Source organism: Pinus tabuliformis, chromosome 1_2, assembly GCF_031772625.1.
Source record: "Pinus tabuliformis cultivar Carrire ecotype Pingquan chromosome 1_2, CPIR1, whole genome shotgun sequence".
NCBI lineage: Eukaryota > Viridiplantae > Streptophyta > Pinopsida > Pinales > Pinaceae > Pinus > Pinus tabuliformis.
Window position 1 is genome coordinate 763,841,591 of NC_142298.1, and position 22,300 is coordinate 763,863,890.

Here is a 22,300-nt window from a genome sequence, read left to right on the forward strand (position 1 = left end):
GGGGAATTGTTGTGGGCTGGTGTCGGGGAAGGGCGCCCTCAAACGACCCACCCGAACGATTTTGCATGGGCGCCCGAACGACCGAAAAGAACCGACAAGGGAGAGCCGGGAAAACGAGCTGCACGAAGGTGCACAAAGCCAACCTCCGGTCACAACTTAGCATTTTTGATACGGGCTCGTTCAAGCCAACCTCCGGTCACAACTTAGCATTTTTGATCACGCCTCCCCATTGGGAAGCTTTTGGACCCCAAAAGCTTTCAACTACCTGTTAAAGAGGTGAGGGTACAACTCCCTCACTTTGTCCACCTCCATCCACTTTGCCTTGTTCGGTTTGCTGCCTTTGAAACCAACCCGAACATAATCTACATTGCCCCTCCTTGAAGTGCGTGTCCTTCTGTCAAGAATTGTATCTTCTTTCAGCTCATCTAAGAATTCTGGCGAGAAATCTTCTATATATGGCAGCTGAACAACACTTTCATGATCAACAATCAAAGGAGGTTCATACAAACGTAAGTTCTCCACATTGACAACAGAATACATTTGCATGTAGGAAGGCAAATCTAATTGAAAAGCATTATTTCCAACCTTCTTGAGGATTTTGAATGGACCATAACGAATAGGCTTCAGCTTTTTACCTTCTCCTTGCATCCTTTCCTTACTAATGTATAGCCATACCTCATCCCCTTCTGGAAACTTGTGATCGACTCTATGCTTGTCGTGTCTTTCCTTGTACTTGCCTTGACTCTTCTCAAGTTATTCTTGAATTTGCTTATGTATTTGCTGAATTCTTTCAATGAATGAACGAGCTTTGTCAATATCACTATGTCCCTCAATGGCGACATCTTTCTCAAGAATGAAATCAAGAGGTGATTTTGGCAAGTAACCAAAATAAGCTTCAAACGGTGAGGTGTTTGTGGAAGAGTGCTTGGCACGGTTGTAAGCATGTTGTATGTAGTGCAAATGTTCATCCCAAAGCTTGGGATGCTTGCTGCAATATCCTCTCAAGAGGTTCACAATGGTTTTGTTCACAACTTCAGTTTGTCCATCTGTTTGTGGATGGAAAGCAGTATTTTTCTTCAACTTTGTGTCCATCATCTCCCATAGGTTGGACCAAAAATTCCCCACAAATCTGGAATCCCTGTCACTAATAATGGAAGTAGGCAAACCAAAGTGAATCCATACATGATGAAAAAATAATTCAGTAGTTTGTTCAACAGTTATAGTTTTCTTACAAGGCATAAGTATACACATTTTGCTGAAACAATCAACTACTACATATAAATAATCATGTTGCTTTCTAGATTTTGGCAAACCTCCTACAAAATCCATAGAGATGCTCTCCCATGGTATAGAAGGTACCGGCAAAGGAGTATACAAGCCAAGCTTCCTATTACTAGGCTTGCTTGTAGCACATAATGAACAACCTCTTATGAACCTTGAAACAGAATCTACCATGCGAGGCCAATAGCAATACCTCTGCAGATGTGCAACTATTTTGCTTACCCCAAAATGGCCAGCAATAAGAGAAGAATGAGCTTCTCTTATGACATTTATTCTCTCCCCCTGGGGTATACACAACTTTCCCAAATGAAACAACAAATTGTTATGCATGTGATAGTCATTTTCCTCTACATGATTCCCTTTATTCAAGTTAGCATACACATCTTTAAAGTCATCATCAGATGCATATTGTTCTATGTAACTATCATGTACAATGGAATCATTCTTAAGTAAAGTAACAGCACCATAATAGGCCTTGAAAGCATATCAACAACCTTATTCAGAGTACCTTTCTTGTACCTTATTACCAAATGGAACTGTTGCAAGAATCCCATCCATCTGAAGTGTCGTGACTGTTGTAACTTGCTTTGTGATTGCAAGTACTGTAAGGGCTGATGGCCGGTATGTATAACAGTTTCTTTGCCCATCAAATAGTGTTTCCACTTTTTGACGCTTTATACCAATGCATACAACTCCTTATCATATGTAGGATAATTTACAACATCACCATTAAAAGTTTCAGAATGAAAAGCAATAGGCTTACCATGCTGTAGAAGAACTGCACCCATGGCATAATCACTAGCATCGGTTTGTATCCGGTAATGCAAGGACCGGAGCTAAACTAATCTTCTCTTTCAAAGATTCGAAAGCTTTTTGCTGCTTGCCTCCCCATTGGAAAGAATGCTTCACACTTGTCATTGCATGCATAGGAGCTGCGATAAAAGAGAAGTTAGAGATGAACTTCCTCCAATATTGAGCTGCACCCAAAAACTTCTTACCTCTGTTATGGATTTGGGAGTAGGCCAATTCACAATAGCCTCTATTTTAGCAGGATCTATTCTCAAAGCACCTCCTCCTACTATGTGTCCCAAATAAACCAAAGAAGTCTTTCCAAATTCACACTTTGACATTTTAAGAAATAACTGATTCTTCTTCAAAACATCAAGTACTTTCCTAACATGCATGACATGATCTTCTCTAGACTTGCTAAAAATTAAGATGTCATCTAAGTAGACAATAACGAAATCATCAAGAAAAGGACGCAAGACATCATCCATTACCCGCATGAAAGTTGCAGGTGCATTGCACAAACCAAACGGCATCACAAGCCACTCAAAGAGTCCTTGTTTGGTTTTAAATGTTGTCTTCCAAATATCACTTTCTTCAATTCTTACTTGATGATATCCACTGCGCAAGTCTAACTTAGTGAAATATTGAGCATCTTTCAGCTGGTCTAGCAAATCATCTATCCTTGGGAGTGGGTAACGATTCTTTACCGTTATCTTGTTCAAGGCCCTGAAATCAACACACATATGCCAAGTGCCATCTTTCTTTGGAATCAATACTATCGGTGACCCACATGGTGAAGTACTTGGCCTTATGAAACCCTTGTCCAACAAGTCCTTGATTTGCTTCTTTATTTCAGCATTCTCCATAATAGACATGCGGTACATGCCTATGTTTGGAAGAGGACAATCTGGATGCAAATGGATTCCATGCTGAATCTCCCTCTTAGGAGGCAAACCTGTTGGCTCCTGAAACATCTCATGATATGCATCAACTACATCATACAGTTCTGACTTAAGTTTTCGATCACAATTGTCAAAGGACTCACAATTCACATCAACCTTGGGCTTAATCATAAGAAGAACAAAATTCTTACTTGAATTGACCAGCCTTTTTACCTGTCCTGCATTAACCATCGCTATATTTGTCTTCTTGCGATGAGCTCTAACAATGAACTCCTTGCCATCTTTAAAAACATGATATTTGTTTTCATGGCGATGAAAGATAGCTTTCCTGTCAAACAAGTAAGGACTTCCCAAAACAATTCCTGCTATATCAAGAGGTACCACATCAAGTTCAACTGTGTCAATAAAATGTGTAGTAATTGCAAAGCGCAATGTGCACTTTCTTGAAACTTGTAAATTTGCATCCTTGCAAATCCATCCAAGTGGATATGGCTTCGGATGTGGAACGGTCTCAAGTTTAAGCTGCTTGACCAAGTCCTCTGATATAAGGTTTGCTTGTGACCCACTATCAAAAAGTGTGTCAATTTTAGTATGTTTTGAAATCACCCTCACATGAAACAGTTCAATTCTTTCTTCCTCATTAGGAGCTTGTACATGACAGTTTGAGGTACTAGTGCTGGCTTGAGTTTCAATTTCTTTTCCCTTCAAGTTTTTCAAACCCATGGCTGCAATTTTGGTTTCATCACCTGAATCATCCCCTAAATCCCGTGGTGTAGATGTAGTAGCAGCAGTTTTTTGTTTCCCTTTGGATTTGTTAAATTGAGGTCTTTTTTCAGGATGTAATTTCCAACAATTTTTCTCCTCATGGCCTGGTTTAGAACAATGTTTACAGATCACTTTCTCACTCTCTTGTTTGATAGATGCATTCTTTTTGCCCTTTCCCTTGGAGGTTTTCTCTTTGTTTTTCCCCTTGGGGGGCTTGTTTCTACCCTCTTCAAATGTGTTTTTTCCCCTTGCCTCTAAATGTGTAGCTTGGACACAAACCTCGTCCAGGCTAGTAGGGTTAAACATCAAGATGGTGTGTCTAAGGTAGCTATGCAAGCCACCAATGTATTTCAGCAAGGTTTCCTGGGTCTGTAAATCTACCCCTAACAAGAGAGCTCTTCTCCTGAATTCTTGGGTGTAGTCTTGGACACTCTGACCCTTAAGTTGTCTGAAATTTTGCCAGTTCATAATGGCTTTCTGCATGTGAGCAAGAGGATAAAACTGTTTTTTAATGGATAATAGAAATTCAGGCCATGTTAAGGTAACCTTACCAAATTTCTTGATCTCCTCTTTAGTCTTGGCCTCCCACCAGACCAATGCTGCTCCATCCATTCTCAAAGAAGCCAACTGAATCTTTATGGCATCATCATGCATATTCTGAATCCTCAAGTAAACTTCCAACTGCCTAATCCAGTTGTCAAGCTTTTCTATATTCACTTCACCATTAAACATAGGTAATTCGAATTTTACATCAAGCTTAAAAAAAGGACTTTTTCCAAAGGATCTATGCTTATGCACAGAAGAAGAAGACGAGGATGAAGAGGAAGAAGGTGACGATGGGGGTGGTGGATCACCATTACCTCCATGTCCTTTCTTGGAATGATCATCATCCTTCTTACCTCCTGAAGAGCCCTCTCCTTCATGTGGATGTTTGGACCCTTCTCCATCCAATTTCTCATTTCTTTCTTGGTACAATATCCTCACCATTTCAGTGAGGTCCAAGAAAGCCTTTCTGAAGACTCTTTCTTCTTCTTTTGGATCCATGTCTGCAGGAATTTCTCCTTCATGTGCAGACATTCTTGAAGCTTCTGCTGAGACTCTTGAGGTTGAAATTGAAGGTGGAGGTGATGGCTCTCTGGCCTTCCTTGACTGAGGATTCTCTCGTTCTCTAGTCAACTATCCTTCCCCTCTTTTAAGTTTCAACTTGTTAAGCATCAATACTTGCAAGACAGTTAGAAGATCTTTGCACAAAAAAAAAATCAAAAGACAACTACACCAGAGATTGACTGAAAGAGAATTTATCTACTTTGTAATTGTATAACAAGAGAATTTCGAAGGTTTCCTGGCTCATTTCAGGCTCTGTCTATAGTTTATTTGACTGCTTTTGATACAAAGAAAAAACAACATAGCTCTGATACCAACTTGATCTGAATTTGAAACTACTTGTAAATGGTTTGCAAGGTATTCAATTCAGAAATATACATGTTTAAAAGATGTCCATGTCTTGCAGAAAAGAAACAAATGAAATTTTCAGCTATTCATGGCCCATTTAAGTATAGCAGATTTATTTCCTTTTATTGTTTAACACACTAAAACGAATTTGTTCTGCAAAATAAATCAACCACAGATGAAAAAAAAGTTGATGAAGCAGTTCACCCCTCCTGGGCTACGTCTGTTGGGTCCAAGGCTCCCAAATGGGCCTGTCCTTGTTTTAATTAAATGCTCAAATTGAATATACAGCTGAATGGAAGCATCTACAGGTGGAATAGATGGTAAAAACGAATTCAGAACACTTGAATCCTTCAGGATTGACTACTGGTTCACCTCAAATGGATACCTGCAACCTTATACAGTTCTCCCAATATTGGGCACTAGTGGCTCCTAGAACTTCCATGGCTCCAAAACCTCTGCAAATGACCTCAGATGGCTGTAAGACCTGTGCCAATGGCTTCAGAAGGTCGAAAATACCCAAAATAAAAAAAAAAAATCGTCCAAAACGGACTTTCCTCGCCAAAGTTATGGCCATTTACTCCCAACTGCCAGTTGGTCCTAAAAAGAGTCCAGCTAACTTTAGTTAAAGTCCAGATAACCCCGACAATTTGGCAATCCCGCCATTTTTGGAGCACTTCGCCAAAAACTCCGCTATCAGGACTGTCAGTTAACTTCGGTAACTCCGCCCATGTGACCAAACATTCGGAACGACGGTTAGTTGTTGGATTTCGTGCCGTCCTGTTCGGGCTAACTATCCGTTGAACTGCGCTTAACTCCGCCATATATGGCAATGTAACCACATAATGTTAAACAATGCGGTGACTGTTTGAACCCAATCCACGCGGTTGGGGAATAAGCCCACATTTTTTCGAGCTGCGGTCATATTCTATGGGGGCTGGCCCTTAGGGGCTGGTCCCCTTCAAGCCCCGCAGAAATAAAGTTTAAAGTTCAAACTAAATTGCTCAGCCCATTATAACAAGTTTGACCCATATGGTGTGTTGGTAAGGCATATGGTTGGTGGTAATGAGGTCGTGTGTTCAAACCTCTCCGCTGCCAACAAAAATTTTAAGCATGCACCCAACTTTGCTGACGTCACCCTTGGGCCACGTGGCGCCCTCCGGGCTTGCCACGTGGCAACTTCTGATTCGCTGCCCAAAAGGAATATTCCTTAGAATATTCCAAGGAATATTCTATGGAATATTCTATTTTTAATTTTTTTTGAAAATTTCAAAATCTCAATGTTATAGAGTTCAGGCTTCTGTGATCCATATCAAGTTTGTGAGAGATTTTTCGGCGAAAATCACATGGAATACCATTTGTCGACGCGTTTCGAACCAGCAAGTGTGGTTCATCGTCAGGACAAGTTGAAGAAACAGATCCAGCTTTGCGTGTTAAATAGACTGAGTAGGGCCTCCAACAACGATCTAGATTAACGGCTAGCTTTGACTTAGGGATAGTCAAAAGTCAAATTAATTATATAAATGACCATACCTGTATATAAATAAATAAATATATTAAATGAAATAATTTAAGAAGGGATTTACGTTAATAAATAGTTAAAATATATAATTTAATAAATAAAATTATTATTAGAAAGGAATTAGTTAAAACTTATTTTTAAATAAGGTAAATCTACTACATAATACAAATAAGTGAATAATAATAATATATAGTCTCGTTAGATAAAAATCTATATAAAATAAAAATAATATAAGAGTTAGTTGTGAAAGAAACAATAAAAATAAGAAAATAACATGCTAATAATACCAATAAATATTCGTTAAAAGGAGAAATAGTTATATAAATGACCTTATAGTAATATAATATATAAAATGGGAGTTAATTTCTAAGAAATATAAGGTAATAGATAAAAAGGAAAAGGTCACAAAGGACCTTCAAAATTTAAAAATAAATAAATAAAAAATATATCTATATATATATATATATATAGATAATAAATAAATAAATAAATAAAAAATAAAAAATTAATTAATTAATTAAAAAAATAATAATAAATAAATAAATAATATTAAATAAATATAAATTAGCTAAAAGTAATAATATCAGGTAAAAAATAAATAAATAAATAAATAATAAAAAAAAAATAATAATAATAATAATAATAATAATCATAAATAAATAAATAAATGAATAATAGTAATAAATATAAATAAATAAGTAAATAAATAAATTAGTGAAAATAAAAATACCAGTAAATAAATAAAAAGATCAAAGAAAAACTAAAGAGGAGGGAGGAAAAAATGACTAGGACGAGAGTGCAGGGACCCAACACCTACTGACTTTTCAGCCATCCTCTCTATTGAGATTGCTTGGTATCTTTTCGATCTCAAGCGCTTCCCTAAACTTACGATGATGGAAATGTGAAACCTTAGCAATAACACTAGCCTCCTCAATACAAACATGATGATTGGTTTTCTCAGCATGTTCAGCTAAAGCGGAAGACTTAGCTCTCTTATGCTTAAGATCCGCTACGTGCTCGCTAATCCTTTGATTAATGGAGCTGCCAGTCTCCCCAATATAGGGGGTCCCACAGGAACAAGGGATCATATAAACGCCCTTCATATCTTTAGGGTCGATAGGATCCTTTACTGATCTGAGGGACATGCGAATGGTGTTGAGGGGTCTAAAGGTTACAGGGATACTATGCTTCCTGAGAATCCTACCAATTCTATCAGTGATCCCCTGAACATATGGAAGATGGACACCTGGAATTCTCTCTCTCGGCTCTCTTTTAGTCAGAGAATTCTTGGAAGCTTTAAGGAAAGCCCTCTGACCTAAGTACCTACTGTAACCATTCTCAACAAAGACATCAAGCAAATGGGATTTTTCTTTCTCAAAGCTCTTCTCATCCGAGATCCTCAGGGCCCGAGTAGCAAGGGTATTGAGAACACCCATCTTTTGAGCTGGGAAATGGTGGGAACTGGCATGAAGATACTGTTTCGTATGTGTTTTCTTTCGAAAAACTCGATGGGCGAGAGAACCATCACTATTCTTAGAAATAAGAATATCAAGGAATGGAAGGCATCCATCAACTTCCTGCTCCTTAGTGAACTTAATGGCTAAGGATTGCTTGTTGAGATGATCAAAGAAGAGATCAAGCTCATCCTGGCCATGGGACCAGATGACATTGGCGTCATCCACATACCTTCTCCACAGCTTGGGCAAGAGCCGGGAAGAGTTAAGAGCCTTTGACTCAAAATCCTCCATAAAAAGATTAGCAACAACAGGGGAAAGGGGGGAGCCCATCGCAACCCCACAGGTTTTCTCGAAGAACTCTCCCTCAAAACTGAAGAAGGTGGAAGTGAGACAGATCTCAACCAACCTGGCCGTGTCAGGATCAGTTAGGCGGTTGATCACATCCTTATATTTCTTAGAAATTAACTCCCATTTTATATATTATATTACTATAAGGTCATTTATATAACTATTTCTCCTTTTAACGAATATTTATTGGTATTATTAGCATGTTATTTTCTTATTTTTATTGTTTCTTTCACAACTAACTCTTATATGTTGTTTTTATTTTTATTTTATATAGATTTTTATCTAACGAGACTATATATTATTATTATTCACTTATTTGTATTATGTAGTAGATTTACCTTATTTAAAAATAAGTTTTAACTAATTCCTTTCTAATAATAATTTTATTTATTAAATTATATATTTTAACTATTTATTAACGTAAATCCCTTCTTAAATTATTTCATTTAATATATTTATTTATTTATATACAGGTATGGTCATTTAAATAATTAATTTGACTTTTGACTATCCCTAAGTCAAAGCTAGCCGTTAATCTAGATCGTTGTTGGAGGCCCTACTCAGTCTATTTAACACGCAAAGCTGGATCTGTTTCTTCAACTTGTCCTGACGATGAGCCACACTTGCTGGTTCGAAACGCGTCGACAAATGGTATTCCATGTGATTTTCGCCGAAAAATCTCTCACAAACTTGATATGGATCACAGAAGCCTGAACTCTATAATTGAATCGTTGCACGGAGAAGCCATTGCAAACAAGGTTCGTCTTTTTGAACGGGCTCGCTTGCAGGTTTCAAGGTTGAAATCAGATCTAGCTTTTCTTAAACGATGTAGAGACTCCTCCATCATTCCTATCTTTGCCCGGATTAAGCACCGCCTTCACACTCCATGAAACCATCAGGTTTTCCTTAAGGCGAGTCTGGCATTAATAAGGGCTGAAATCAGTAGGGTCAGAAATTCCTTGAGTCAGCGTTCTCGGGTTCTTTTAGATTTGCATCTAGATCTTGGTAACTTATTTTCGGCCTCCCTTTGGGCCAGAATAGATGCCTGTTCTGCTTTGAAGTCTCTTCGGTTAGAGGAGATTCGGAAGCAGAAGCAAGCTTCTAAGTTTCTAAGACTAGCCGGGTATCCAGAGTTTCGTGACAGAGCTGTGGGAGCTGCTTCCCAGAGCCGTATCTCCTCTGGGCAAGTCTCTGCGTTGAATGATTGGGTATCTGGTAGCTCAAATGGGGTCTCTGGTTTCCCGTCTCTGGGTACCTCAGCGCATTGTGATGATTCCGTTTCGTTTTCTTCAGACATACATTCAACTGCAAGGAGTTCTGTCTTCCCCGATGGGAGTAAGCAAGGTTATCTATGCGCAGAGCAGGAAATGATGTTTGTCTCTCAGGGCAGTGTTCGTTCTGGTACCCACGTTGCTGGAAAATGCTCCTTTCCTGTCGCCAGAGACCCTTTGCACGTTTCTGTAGGTGGCAACCGGGTTGTTGTACCTGTTTCCAGCGTTCCGGATCCAGCTGCAGCATCGACCGATGCATTCTCCCCATGTTTCGAGGGTTCCTATCCGGTGACTTTGGATCCACATTCTCCTAATGTGAGCCCTGGTTCCTCAGCGCGTAGTAGGAGTTCTGTTGGTGATTTGGCAGGCCGATTGGGTTTGGTTGGCATGGAGCCTTTAAATTCGATTCCGCCGGATGATTTCTCCTCGTCCCCGTTGCCCAGAAAAACCTTGTTCCCTGACTGCGTTATGGCTGGTAAGGTCGGAGTGGCCAGCGTGGGAGAGGCCAGCGAAGGAGAGACCAGCGAAAGATCGATCCCTGTTCTCCGCTCTTTCAACTTTGGAGATACTGAGGGACTAGCTCTGCCTGGAGTTAACGCTGGTTTGTTTGATAAGAATTTTAACATAAATATGTTGGATAAACAGAACAACTTGTCCCCGTTGCCCTGCAAAACCGTGTTCCCTGTCTGCGTTATGGCTGGTAAGGTTGGAGTGGCCAGCGTGGGAGAGGCCAGCGAGGGAGAGACCAGCAGAAGATCGATCCTTGTTCTCCGCTCTTCGTCCAACTTTGGAGATACCGAGGGACTAGCTCTGCCTGGAGTTAACGCTGGTTTGTTTGATAAGAATTTTAACATCAATATGTTGAATAATCAGAACCACGTCTAGAATAAGAGTTTAAGCAGTAAGGAACGCGTTAATATGACTAATAATAATAATTTTACTAAAGATATTAATAATTATAACTCTTATAATAATAAATTCGTTAATAATTATAATGATGGTCATAATAACAATGTTAATAATAATATAAATAATAATAGGGACATTAGTAATTATATTAGTAATCATGGTATTAATAATAATAATAATAATATTAATTTTAGTAATAAGGTTAACAATAATGATATTATTAATAATAATAACTCATTGAACAATATTATCAAAAGCACCTCTAACTTGAAAAATAGTAAGAGGGCTGCTAGTATTAATCTTTCTTCTCCTTCTAGTAACAGGGTTATTAATCTGTCCAGTTTTGTTTTTCCCCCTTCTGTTTTTAAAGTTTTGGGCAGGGGTTTAAATTTTGCCTTAACCCCTAGAAAAATCCCTGTAGAGGATATTATCTGTGATATTGAGTTTGGGATCCGAGGTTTACCGGATAGGATCAAGGATACTATTAGGCAGGATTGTGCAGTTGCCTTGAGAAAGGCTAAGCCGCCTAAGAGTAACCTCAGCAAAGAAGAATCTTTAGCTCTCAGATCCTTAAACCAGAACAAGGATATTATTGTTCTTAAGGCTGACAAGGGTGGGGCGGCCGTCATTCTTAACAAGGTTGATTACCGCAGCAAGATGTTGGATCATCTTCATAATAGTGGTAGCTACAAAAAGCTTTCCAAAAATCCTTTGAAGAAGGTGACTAGAAATGTGGTTGTGGCCATTAAATCCATTGGCTCATTGAGTTCCTTGCACCATAAGCTTATTGAAAGCAACCCTATTACCCCCCGAATCTATGGCCTCCCCAACATTCACAAGGAAGGTGCCCCCTTGAGGCCCATCGTCAACACCATTGGGGGTCCCACCTACCTTCTTGCGAAGTTCCTTGCGGTTAAGCTTAAGCCCTTAGTTGGTCGTACGGAGTCCTTCGTAAAAGACTCTGCTTCCTTTATTGAGGAACTAAAGGGCATTAAGCTTGATCCTGGGGACATTCTTGTTAGTTTTGATGTTGTCTCCCTGTTCACTTGCATCCCTATTAATGAGGCCATGGATGTGATCAACCGCCTAACTGATCCTGACACGGCCAGGTTGGTTGAGATCTGTCTCACTTCCACCTTCTTCAGTTTTGAGGGAGAGTTCTTCGAGCAAACCTGTGGGGTTGCGATGGGCTCCCCCCTTTCCCCTGTTGTTGCTAATCTTTTTATGGAGGATTTTGAGTCCAAGGCTCTTAACTCTTCCCGGCTCTTGCCCAAGCTATGGAGAAGGTATGTGGATGACACCAATGTCATCTGGTCCCATGGCCAGGATGAGCTTGATCTCTTCTTTGATCATCTCAACAAGCAATCCTCAGCCATTAAGTTCACTAAGGAGCAGGAAGTTGATGGATGCCTTCCATTCCTTGATATTCTTATTTCTAAGAATAGTGATGGTTCTCTCGCCCATCGAGTTTTTCGAAAGAAAACTCATACGGAACAGTATCTTCATGCCAGTTCCCACCATTTCCCAGCTCAAAAGATGGGTGTTCTCAATACCCTTGCTACTCGGGCCCTGAGGATCTCGGATGAGAAGAGCTTTGAGAAAGAAAAATCCCATTTGCTTGATGTCTTTGTTGAGAATGGTTACAGTAGGTACTTAGGTCAGAGGGCTTTCCTTAAAGCTTCCAAGAATTCTCTGACTAAAAGAGAGCCGAGAGAGAGAATTCTAGGTGTCCATCTTCCTTATGTTCAGGGGACCACTGATAGAATTGGTAGGATTCTCAGGAAGCATAGTATCCCTGTAACCTTTAGACCCCTCAACACCATTCGCATGTCCCTCAGATCAGTAAAGGATCCTATCGACCCTAAAGATATGAAGGGCGTTTATATGATCCCTTGTTCCTGTGGGACCCCCTATATTGGGGAGACTGGCCGCTCCATTAATCAAAGGATTAGCGAGCACGTAGCGGATCTTAAGCATAGGAGAGCTAAGTCTTCCGCTTTAGCTGAACATGCTGAGAAAACCAATCATCATGTTTGTATTGAGGAGGCTAGTGTTATTGCTAAGGTTTCACATTTCCATCATCGTAAGTTTAGGGAAGCGCTTGAGATCGAAAAGAGACCAAGCAATCTCAATAGAGAGGATGGCTGGAAAGTCAGTAGGTGTTGGGTCCCTGCACTCTCGTCCTAGTCATTTTTTCCTCCCTCCTCTTTAGTTTTTCTTTGATCTTTTTATTTATTTACTGGTATTTTTATTTTCACTAATTTATTTATTTACTTATTTATTTATATTTATTACTATTATTCATTTATTTATTTATTATTATTATTATTATTTTATTTATTTTTATTTATTTATTTATTATTATTTTTTTTTTTATTTACCTGATATTATTACTTTTAGCTAATTTATATTTATTTAATATTATTTATTTTATTTTATTTATTTATTTATTTATTTATTTTAATTAATTTATTATATATATATATATATATATATATATATTATTTTTGAAGGTCCTTTTTGACCTTTTCCTTTTTATCTATTACCTTATATTTCTTAGAAATTAACTCCCATTTTATATATTATATTACTATAAGGTCATTTATATAACTATTTCTCCTTTTAACGAATATTTATTGGTATTATTAGCATGTTATTTTCTTATTTTTATTGTTTCTTTCACAACTAACTCTTATATGTTGTTTTTATTTTTATTTTATATAGATTTTTATCTAACGAGACTATATATTATTATTATTCACTTATTTGTATTATGTAGTAGATTTACCTTATTTAAAAATAAGTTTTAACTAATTCCTTTCTAATAATAATTTTATTTATTAAATTATATATTTTAACTATTTATTAACATAAATCCCTTCTTAAATTATTTCATTTAATATATTTATTTATTTATATACAGGTATGGTCATTTAAATAATTAATTTGACTTTTGACTATCCCTAAGTCAAAGCTAGCCGTTAATCTAGATCGTTGTTGGAGGCCCTACTCAGTTTATTTAACACGCAGAGCTGGATCTGTTTCTTCAACTTGTCCTGATGATGAGCCACACTTGCTGGTTCGAAACGCGTCGACAAATGGTATTCCATGTGATTTTCGCCGAAAAATCTCTCACAAAATTTCAATGTTATTGAGAAATTCTTCTTTTTGGCATAACTTTCTCATACGGCGACCGTTTTTCGAACCGTTTGCGGTGCCGGAATCAGGAAGATGAGCACTTTCCAGTCGTTCAACTTTAAACTAGTTCTGATCACTTTCATTTTTGAGCATTTTACGACACTTAGGACATCAGCTCCTGATCACCATCCCCCTCCCCTTTTCCTCCCCCTCCCCCTCCAAGAAGAAGTATGGCTGACAATATTGAGCTACTTGTTTTCAAAGGAACTAGATTGGAGGATCCGGAACAATTTTTATTTTTATGTGAAGTTGTATGGAAAATGAAGTAGATCAATGATGAGAATATAAAGAAAGTGCAACTTGTTATGAAGTTACGAGATAGACCATTGACATGGTATATGAAGTATTCATATAATAAAAAAAAAAAAAAAACAAAAAACAAAAAAAACAAAAACAAAAACAAAAACAAAACAAAAACAAAAACAAAGAAAACAAAAAACAAAAAAATAAAAAAACATTTGCATATATTAAAACAACACTGATGAAAGAGTTTAACAAATCAAAGTTTCAGTCACAGTGCATCACTGAGTTGAAAGAAATCAAATAGAAACCTACTGAGTTTATTTGGGAGTTTGATCAGGAATTTAAGGTGTTATTGGATCAAGTAAGCTTTGACATAGCTCCACACCAACATCAAGAATGGTTCATAGCTACGCTACTACCGCATATCAAATTTCCATTTATGCAACAAAAGATAGAAAGTCAAACCGAAGCTCCATAGATTGAGATGAAATTGGAAGCTTCGCCTATAGGAGATGCTAATGCAGGTATGCAATAGATTCATAATCAGCTAGTGAACCTAACCCTACAGATATAAGACATTAAGAAAATCAAATAAGTTGGAGAAGAAGTATGGTGTACGAAGTGCACATTGGAGGGTCACTCTAAAAAACAGTGCCCTATCTTTAGAAATTACATGGATGGTGGGGTACCGAATCCCTTGAATGAGGGATCTATCACGTGGTACGAAATATTAGAGGCCAACATTATTCAGAAGATTGTTACTTGTTACAAAAATATGTACAAACTATGAGGAATCTATATTGCAAATTTTGTAAATCAGTAGGACATTATGAGAATAATTGTCAGGCTTACGAAATAATGATGGAGAGCGGTGTTGATGCTTATAGAATGAAAATAGAAGAGCATGGACATGAGGACAATGGATAATGCAATGGTCAAGGAGGTTACCAAGGAAGAGGTTGAGGTGGTGGATTTGGTCGAGGACGTGGACGAATCATTTTCTATAACTGTGGCCAGACAGTTCATTTTGCGAGAGACTTCCAGAACCCCACAACGACATGTAAGTATTGTAAATCCTTTGACCATGTAATTGAAGAAACCTATACTTATGGTGAAGATGCAAGAAAAAATGAATCAACAGTTAACACAAAATATTCAAATGATGACTGCTAAAAGAGGACCGACGAACCTCGAATTAGTATTGTCACTAGAAGTGGAGCTACGACCGGTAGTTATAAAGAATATGAAAAGAAAGAACTTGAAATTGCATGGGTCAGAAATACTGTTGAGAAAGTTCCTATTTTTTATATTAAGAAATAAAAACAAGTGTTTGTGGAACAAAAGTGAAGTTATATGGATGTTGGAGCTTTGACCTCTACTGCACAACTAAACCTCGATCAGAAAAGTAATTGCGATGTGTCATCAACTTTGAAACAGAATCAAGCTACGACGTGTCATCAGCTTCGATACAGAACCGAGCTTCAACATAGGATCAAGATCCGACACAAGGCCAAGGTTCACAAAATCAAGTAGGTATTTAAAAAAAAAATCTGCAGACTTGTATGAAATTGTTAAGAGATCAAAATGTTGTAGAAGAGATTAAGGATTTGATAGATTCATGTGCATCCAAAAAAAAACCATGAAGTGAGATGCACGCAGTCAATAACTTGCATCAATAGAAGAGAACCGGAAGAGAAATGAGGCTTAATACGCATATAGGAGAACATGATATGGATCAAATTATTCTTGATCTAGGATATGATGTTAATGTCTTAATGAAATAGACATGTGAATTAATGGATAATATGAAGCTACAGTGGTCACCTATTTAGTTAAGGATGGAAAATCAACAAAAGATCTTTCCTCTGGGAAGACTACCAGGTGTCATAGTGGATATAAAGGATTTTGCACTACTACTGATTTTGAAGTAATAGAGATCATCGATGACAATAACCCTTATCATGCATTACTTGGAATTAACTAGGAATTTGATAACAATGGCCATAATTAAGTTGAAGAAGTGACAAATGATATTTGAAGGAAACAATATGAGAGTAATTGTTCCCTTGGATCCATCAGAAGGAGTAAGATATACAAAACCAGTCAAATAAGAATATTGTGCAAACATAGACAATATCTATCAAATGACAGCAAAGGAACAAGATTGTGATAACCCTGCTTCAAAAGGAAAGTTGAGTTGGCAAAATGCTAGTTCTTGTACCTCAGACTCAGAAAAAGAGTTGGAGAATTAGAAGATCAGGCTGCATGAAGTATCCACAAAGCATTGTGCAAGAATTACCAAATCAGTTCGTTGTATGATATCTGAGGTATGTCACCCGCCTTCTTATGATGTCTTAGGTGATGTAAATACTTTTCTTAATGATTATGAAGAACAAGTTCCAGAAAATCAAAGGTTTCCAGGATTAGATAAAACCCTGAAAGCTACCTCTGCTAGATGATGGAATGCACACAAGAAGAATATAGGAGGTTGGCAAGAATGTCGAATACTGATGGGGATAAGGTTTGGATAGATAGATACAGAGATGGAGATAAAATATGACGGTGAAACTAATCCTAGGAAGCATATCCATCTATGCACTACAACATGGAAGGAGATTTCACAGCAAGAATGGGTACATGCATTCATTCATACATTAGAGACAATCCTTAGGAAATGGTACCTAGAAACAAAGCTTCTACATGGTACCGTGAACTGGGAAGACATCTTTGATGGCTTCATATTAACATTCATCTTTGAGGATGATTTCTCATACATAGATTTGGCCCTTCAGACAATCAAGAAGAGGATCTTTGAGAATGTAACACCATTGACATGGCAGCAACCTGATTGGGTTGTGTAGATAGAAAATGCATTGGAGTGTTATAACCTCACTGCCAAAGAAGAAGAAGATCCTCGCAACATCGACATAGCAGAGTCTGAAGGATATTGTGAAGTAACTAAACCTGAGCTAGAGATACCAGATATAACGAAGCCACTGAAGACCAAGAAGGTAAACATAGAATCAAAGAACTAACCCAAGTTTGCAACAATAGGATACTACTGGGATGAAGAGACAGTCAGTAAAGTTACAGAGTTACTTCATGAATATCAAGAATTGTTTCCCATCAAGTTTTTAGAAATGAAGGGTATAATAGGAGATCTAGGAGTCATGAAGATTCCCCTTAAGCCTGATGCGAAGCCAGTCAAACAAAGACCTTACAGGTTGAACCTAAAGTATAAGGAGAAAGTGAAAGTAGAGCTTGATAAGATGATAATAGTAGGAATTATTGAACCTGTAGAAGAATCAGAATGGGTGAGTCCTATGGTGGTGCAAGAGAATAAGACTCAAGGAGAACTTAGGATCTCTGTTGATCTGAGAAGGTTGAATGATGCATGTTTACATGATCCCTTCCATACCCCTTTCATAGATGAAGTGCTAGACAATGTGGGAGGCTAGGAAGCTTACTCATTTACAGATGGATTCTTAGGTTATCATGAAATTAGGATTGCACCTGAAGATCGACATAAGACCACATTTTCTACAGAATGGGGCTCATATCAGTACACAGTAATGCCTTTTGGATTAAAAAATTCCCTTGCTATATTTTCTAGGGCAGTGGTTGCATCTTTTAAGGAATACATCCACAAGTTTTTAGAGGTATGTTTTGATGATTGTACAGTATTTGGATTTTTGAGCAAACATGTTGAAAGTGTAAGTCTTATGGTCGACACATGTAGACAATATCATATCTCTTTGAACCTAAAAAAGTGCATATTTTGTGTACCTTTCAGCATATTGTTGGGACATATTGTCTGTAAGCAAGGACTAATGGTGGACCCTGCTAAGATTTCTATCATTGTGAACTTGCCTCCACCTAAGACAGTAAGACAACTTCACACTACGTTGGGACATACTAGGTATTACATGAAGTTCATCAAGGGGCATGCTCAGATCAATGCGCCTATGGAGAAGTTGTTGAAGAAAGATGTAACTTTTCAGTGGAATGAAGAATGTCAGAAGAGCCTCAACATATTGAAAGGAAAAATGGTAGTTGCACCTATACTAGTGTTCCCTGATTGGAATAAAGAATTCCATGTCCATGTGGATGCCTCTTGTATAGATTTGGGAGTGGTACTGGCACAACTTGGTGCAAGAGAGATTTATCATCCTATAGATTTTGCAAGTAGAAAGTTATCTAAAGTAGAAAAGAATTACACCACTAGAGAAAGGGAAGGACTCACCATGGTATATGATTTGCAGAAGTTTAGACACTATTTGTTGGGGTCACACTTTAAAATGTTAACAAATCATTCGACACTGAAGTATTTCATTAATAAGCCTATCTTAAGAGGAAATATTTGCAGATGGTTACTTTATTCCAGGAATATGACTTTGAGATCATTATTAAACCAGGGAGACCAAATGTAGGACTTGGCCATTTGTCAAGACTAGAAACAAGGGAAGAATCAACCAGCATAGAGGATAATATCCTTGATGTGCAGTTATTTGTAATCAGAGTTGCAGATGACCATTTCATAGATATCATTTAGTTTTTGAGCACAAAAATGGCTCCTTCAGAGTATACTATGCAAAGAAAGAAATAATTAGTGATGAAGGCTGCTAAATTTTCCTTAATAGCAGGACAATTATATAAGATGGGACTAGATGAGGTACTACACAGATATGTTCCTGAACATGAAAGATAGATGATTCTAGTTGAGGCTCATGAGGGTACAGTTAGTGGTCACTATGCAGGAAAAACTACTGCGCATGATATTTTGAGAGCAAGATTGTGGTGGCCTACACTACATAAATATGCGAAGGAGTATTGCAGAGCATGTAATGTATGTGAAAGAACATGGAAGCCTTCTAGAAGAGATGAGATGCCATTGGTACGACAAGTTACATTGCAGGTCTTTGATAAGTGGGCCATTGATTTTGTTGGACCCATTAACCCACCTGAAAGAGGACTGGTGCAAGGTACATAATTACATCAACTGATTACTTGACAACATGGGTCAAAGCACAACCAGTAAGGGACTGCAATGTAGGGACTTCTACGAAGTCTATTTTTGAGTACATATTGTCTAGAGTTGGATGTCTAAAGATTTTGATGAGTGACCAAGGTTCACACTTCCTAAATAAGGTTATTGAAGCATTGAATGAGGAGTTTCAAATTTATCATCATAAGAGTACCCCTTATCATCTGCAGGCCAATGGAACAGTAGAATCATTTAATAAGATTTTGGAGAATTCACTTACTAAGGTATGCAATGTGAATCAAGATGACTAGGACCTTAGAATTTCAGTAGTATTATGGGCTTATAGGAACACATGTAAAAAGTTGATAGGTTAGACACCCTTCAAGTTAGTTTATGGGCAAGGTTTTGTGATGCACATGGAGTACATCATGCCTAGCTTGATGATTGCAACATTTATAGATATGGTAGACTTTGATATGATGAAGGAAAGAATGTCACACTTTCTTGTTTTGGAGGAAGATATATTTATAGTAGGATTCCATCAGGAGGTACAGAAAGCAAGAGAAAAGGCCTGACGTGATAGATATATTAAGCAAAAGAAGTTCTAGGTAGGAGACCTTGTTTTCCTTTATGACAGTAAGTTTGTAAAATTTCCAAGAAAATTAAAAATGCATTGGTTGGGCCCATACATTATCAAGCATATTAATGATGGAGGCACAGTTTAATTAGAAAAGTTAAATGGAGAATTGGTTCAAGGAAGAGTAAATGGCAGCAAGTTGAAGTTGTACAGGGACAACCCTGCCCCTACAACTTTGATCTGAAGAGAGAAGAAGAGTCTCTATGCCACCTGCAGTTGAAAGCGGACATTGGACTATAAACTACGCTGCAGAGAGAGCTTCAACACAGGATTATGTTGAAGTTCTTAGGAGTCTTAATGTAAGAGGGGTTGCTCGCTACAATATAGGATGTGTTGAAGTTTGCCGAAAAAATATGACCATTAAAAAGGAAACTTGTCATCTAAACATGCGGAAAGATGCATTTTTTGTAGAAAATTCTATAGATTCACAAGCTCATGCAATTTACTAAAGCATAGGACAAGAATCTACTTCTACTATCAACCAACGGAAGCCAATATATCGATGAAAACAATAATAGGAATAGGAACATAAATCAATGGAACATAACACAATAAATATTCGAGGAAAGCCACAACTCAAAACCCAACTATTTGTATTGCATTAATCCGGAAAATCAATATGAAATTACAATTCTTTTTCTCCCAAGAACAATCCCAACACTCAGCAAATTCAATCTCCAACTCATAAGCAAGCTAAAGGCCAAAGTTTAGCCTCCTCACAAGCTCTCCAAGTCTCTATTCCAATGAGTAATTCCTATGGAGGATAATTTGTATTTAAAGGGAAATAAAGCCTCTAAAAACTGCGCAATCCCAAAAGGATCAATTCCTGAATGCATGCACTATCAATGCAACTCAAAAAAATCTAAAACAAATAGTACATTGTCCCTACACTCTAGTCTCAACTGGTTCTTTCTCAAAATCAACATGCATGATTTTCTTATGAGTAAATATTCAATTAACTATAGTAGCACTAGTTGAGTAAACTAATGCATCAACTGACTGTTAACTCATTATTAGTTCCTCAAACCGTTTGGAACTAATTTAACTGGACTTAACTCAGTAAACTGAATTAACTAATTACAACTCATATTTAACTCATCCCAGACCCCTATAATATAGGGAGATCATATAGATGACTTCAGAAAGACTTCCAACTCGAAATTCCTAAGTTAACTAAGTCAAATCACTCTAGTTAACTAGTACAAGTTACTATGAGAATAAAATTTGATTTTAATTCTCATTTTAATTCAAGGACAAATTAAACTGGAATTTCTGGATTCTATTTTTATCAGTTCTTGTTGTTATTTTCAACACTCCCTCTCAACAAGAAAGGAATTCAACTCCATCCCGATCCTAAACCTTTGGAATGTTCTGCATGCAACACTTCTCTCTAGTGTTGTTGCTCCAGCAACTCTAGAAACAAAAAACATCCAACCTGAATCAGATTGATGCCTCTATCATCAAAGTCTCTAGCTATTATTGCCTCTGTCGACTGCAAACTCTGCGCTTCATTTGATTCTGCCTATCTGCACTATTGTCAACTCTCTCTATGCTTCTTTAGTATCTGACTTCTCTAGCCTATGTCACTTTGGTCTCTGACTGCATCAATCCCATTGATTGCTCCCACTACTATGTACTTTTGGCTCCCATAGAAAGGTACGTCCATGAGATAAAACCACTCAATGGACCTTGCCCAATTTCAGCCCTCTTGGGACTATCACTTCAAATTGCCCCACCTCAGACCTAAAGGTATGGCTGCATGTGATCCCTCTGCCCACTTGGCTCGAAATTTCCCTCTACTAGAGGCCTTTGCATGAGTAGACGCCTCCACTTGGTCTCCTCTCGGCTTCTCTAACTGTGGCTGCTCCAAAATTGTCTGAAACTACTTCTTCTCTACCTGAGTGGAACTCTCCACTTGGTCTCCTCTCAGCTTCTCTAGTTGTGGCTGCTCCACAACTTCCTAAAGCTACTTCTGAGGCTTCTTCTAGGGCTGCATGTTAAGAGGTAATTTACTCTCCCTCTAAACCACCAAGTCTCTAACCTTTTCCTTGATCCTTAAGGCTTTCCATGCATCTTGAACCTCAAGAGAATACAGGTTCCTGACTTGTGCACCGATATGTTTTACCTATCCCATGATGATGTGTCTAAGGAAAACCTTTCCCTTACTAAAAAACACATCATATCCATTGTCTTCCAATACTGCGACTGAAACAAGATTCTTCTTTGGTCCTGGAACATACATCACATCTGTTATCTTGAGAGGGGATCCAGTCTCCCTCTGAAAGGTACCCATACTGATCCCGGTAGCTCTATACCTCTCATCATCTCCAAACTCTATGCTCTGCTTGAGGTCTTTCTCGTCAAAATCACTAAAGAGATATCTATTCCCCGTCATATGGAATGAGGCACCATTATCAAGATACCACACACCTCCCATGGAAATGTCGGCCATGCATGCAATCAGAGTGAAATTAAGTTCGAATTGTGAAGCTAGAGCTTCACCTGTTGCCGCTATTGTCAGTTCCTTCTTTCTTGCTTTCTTTTG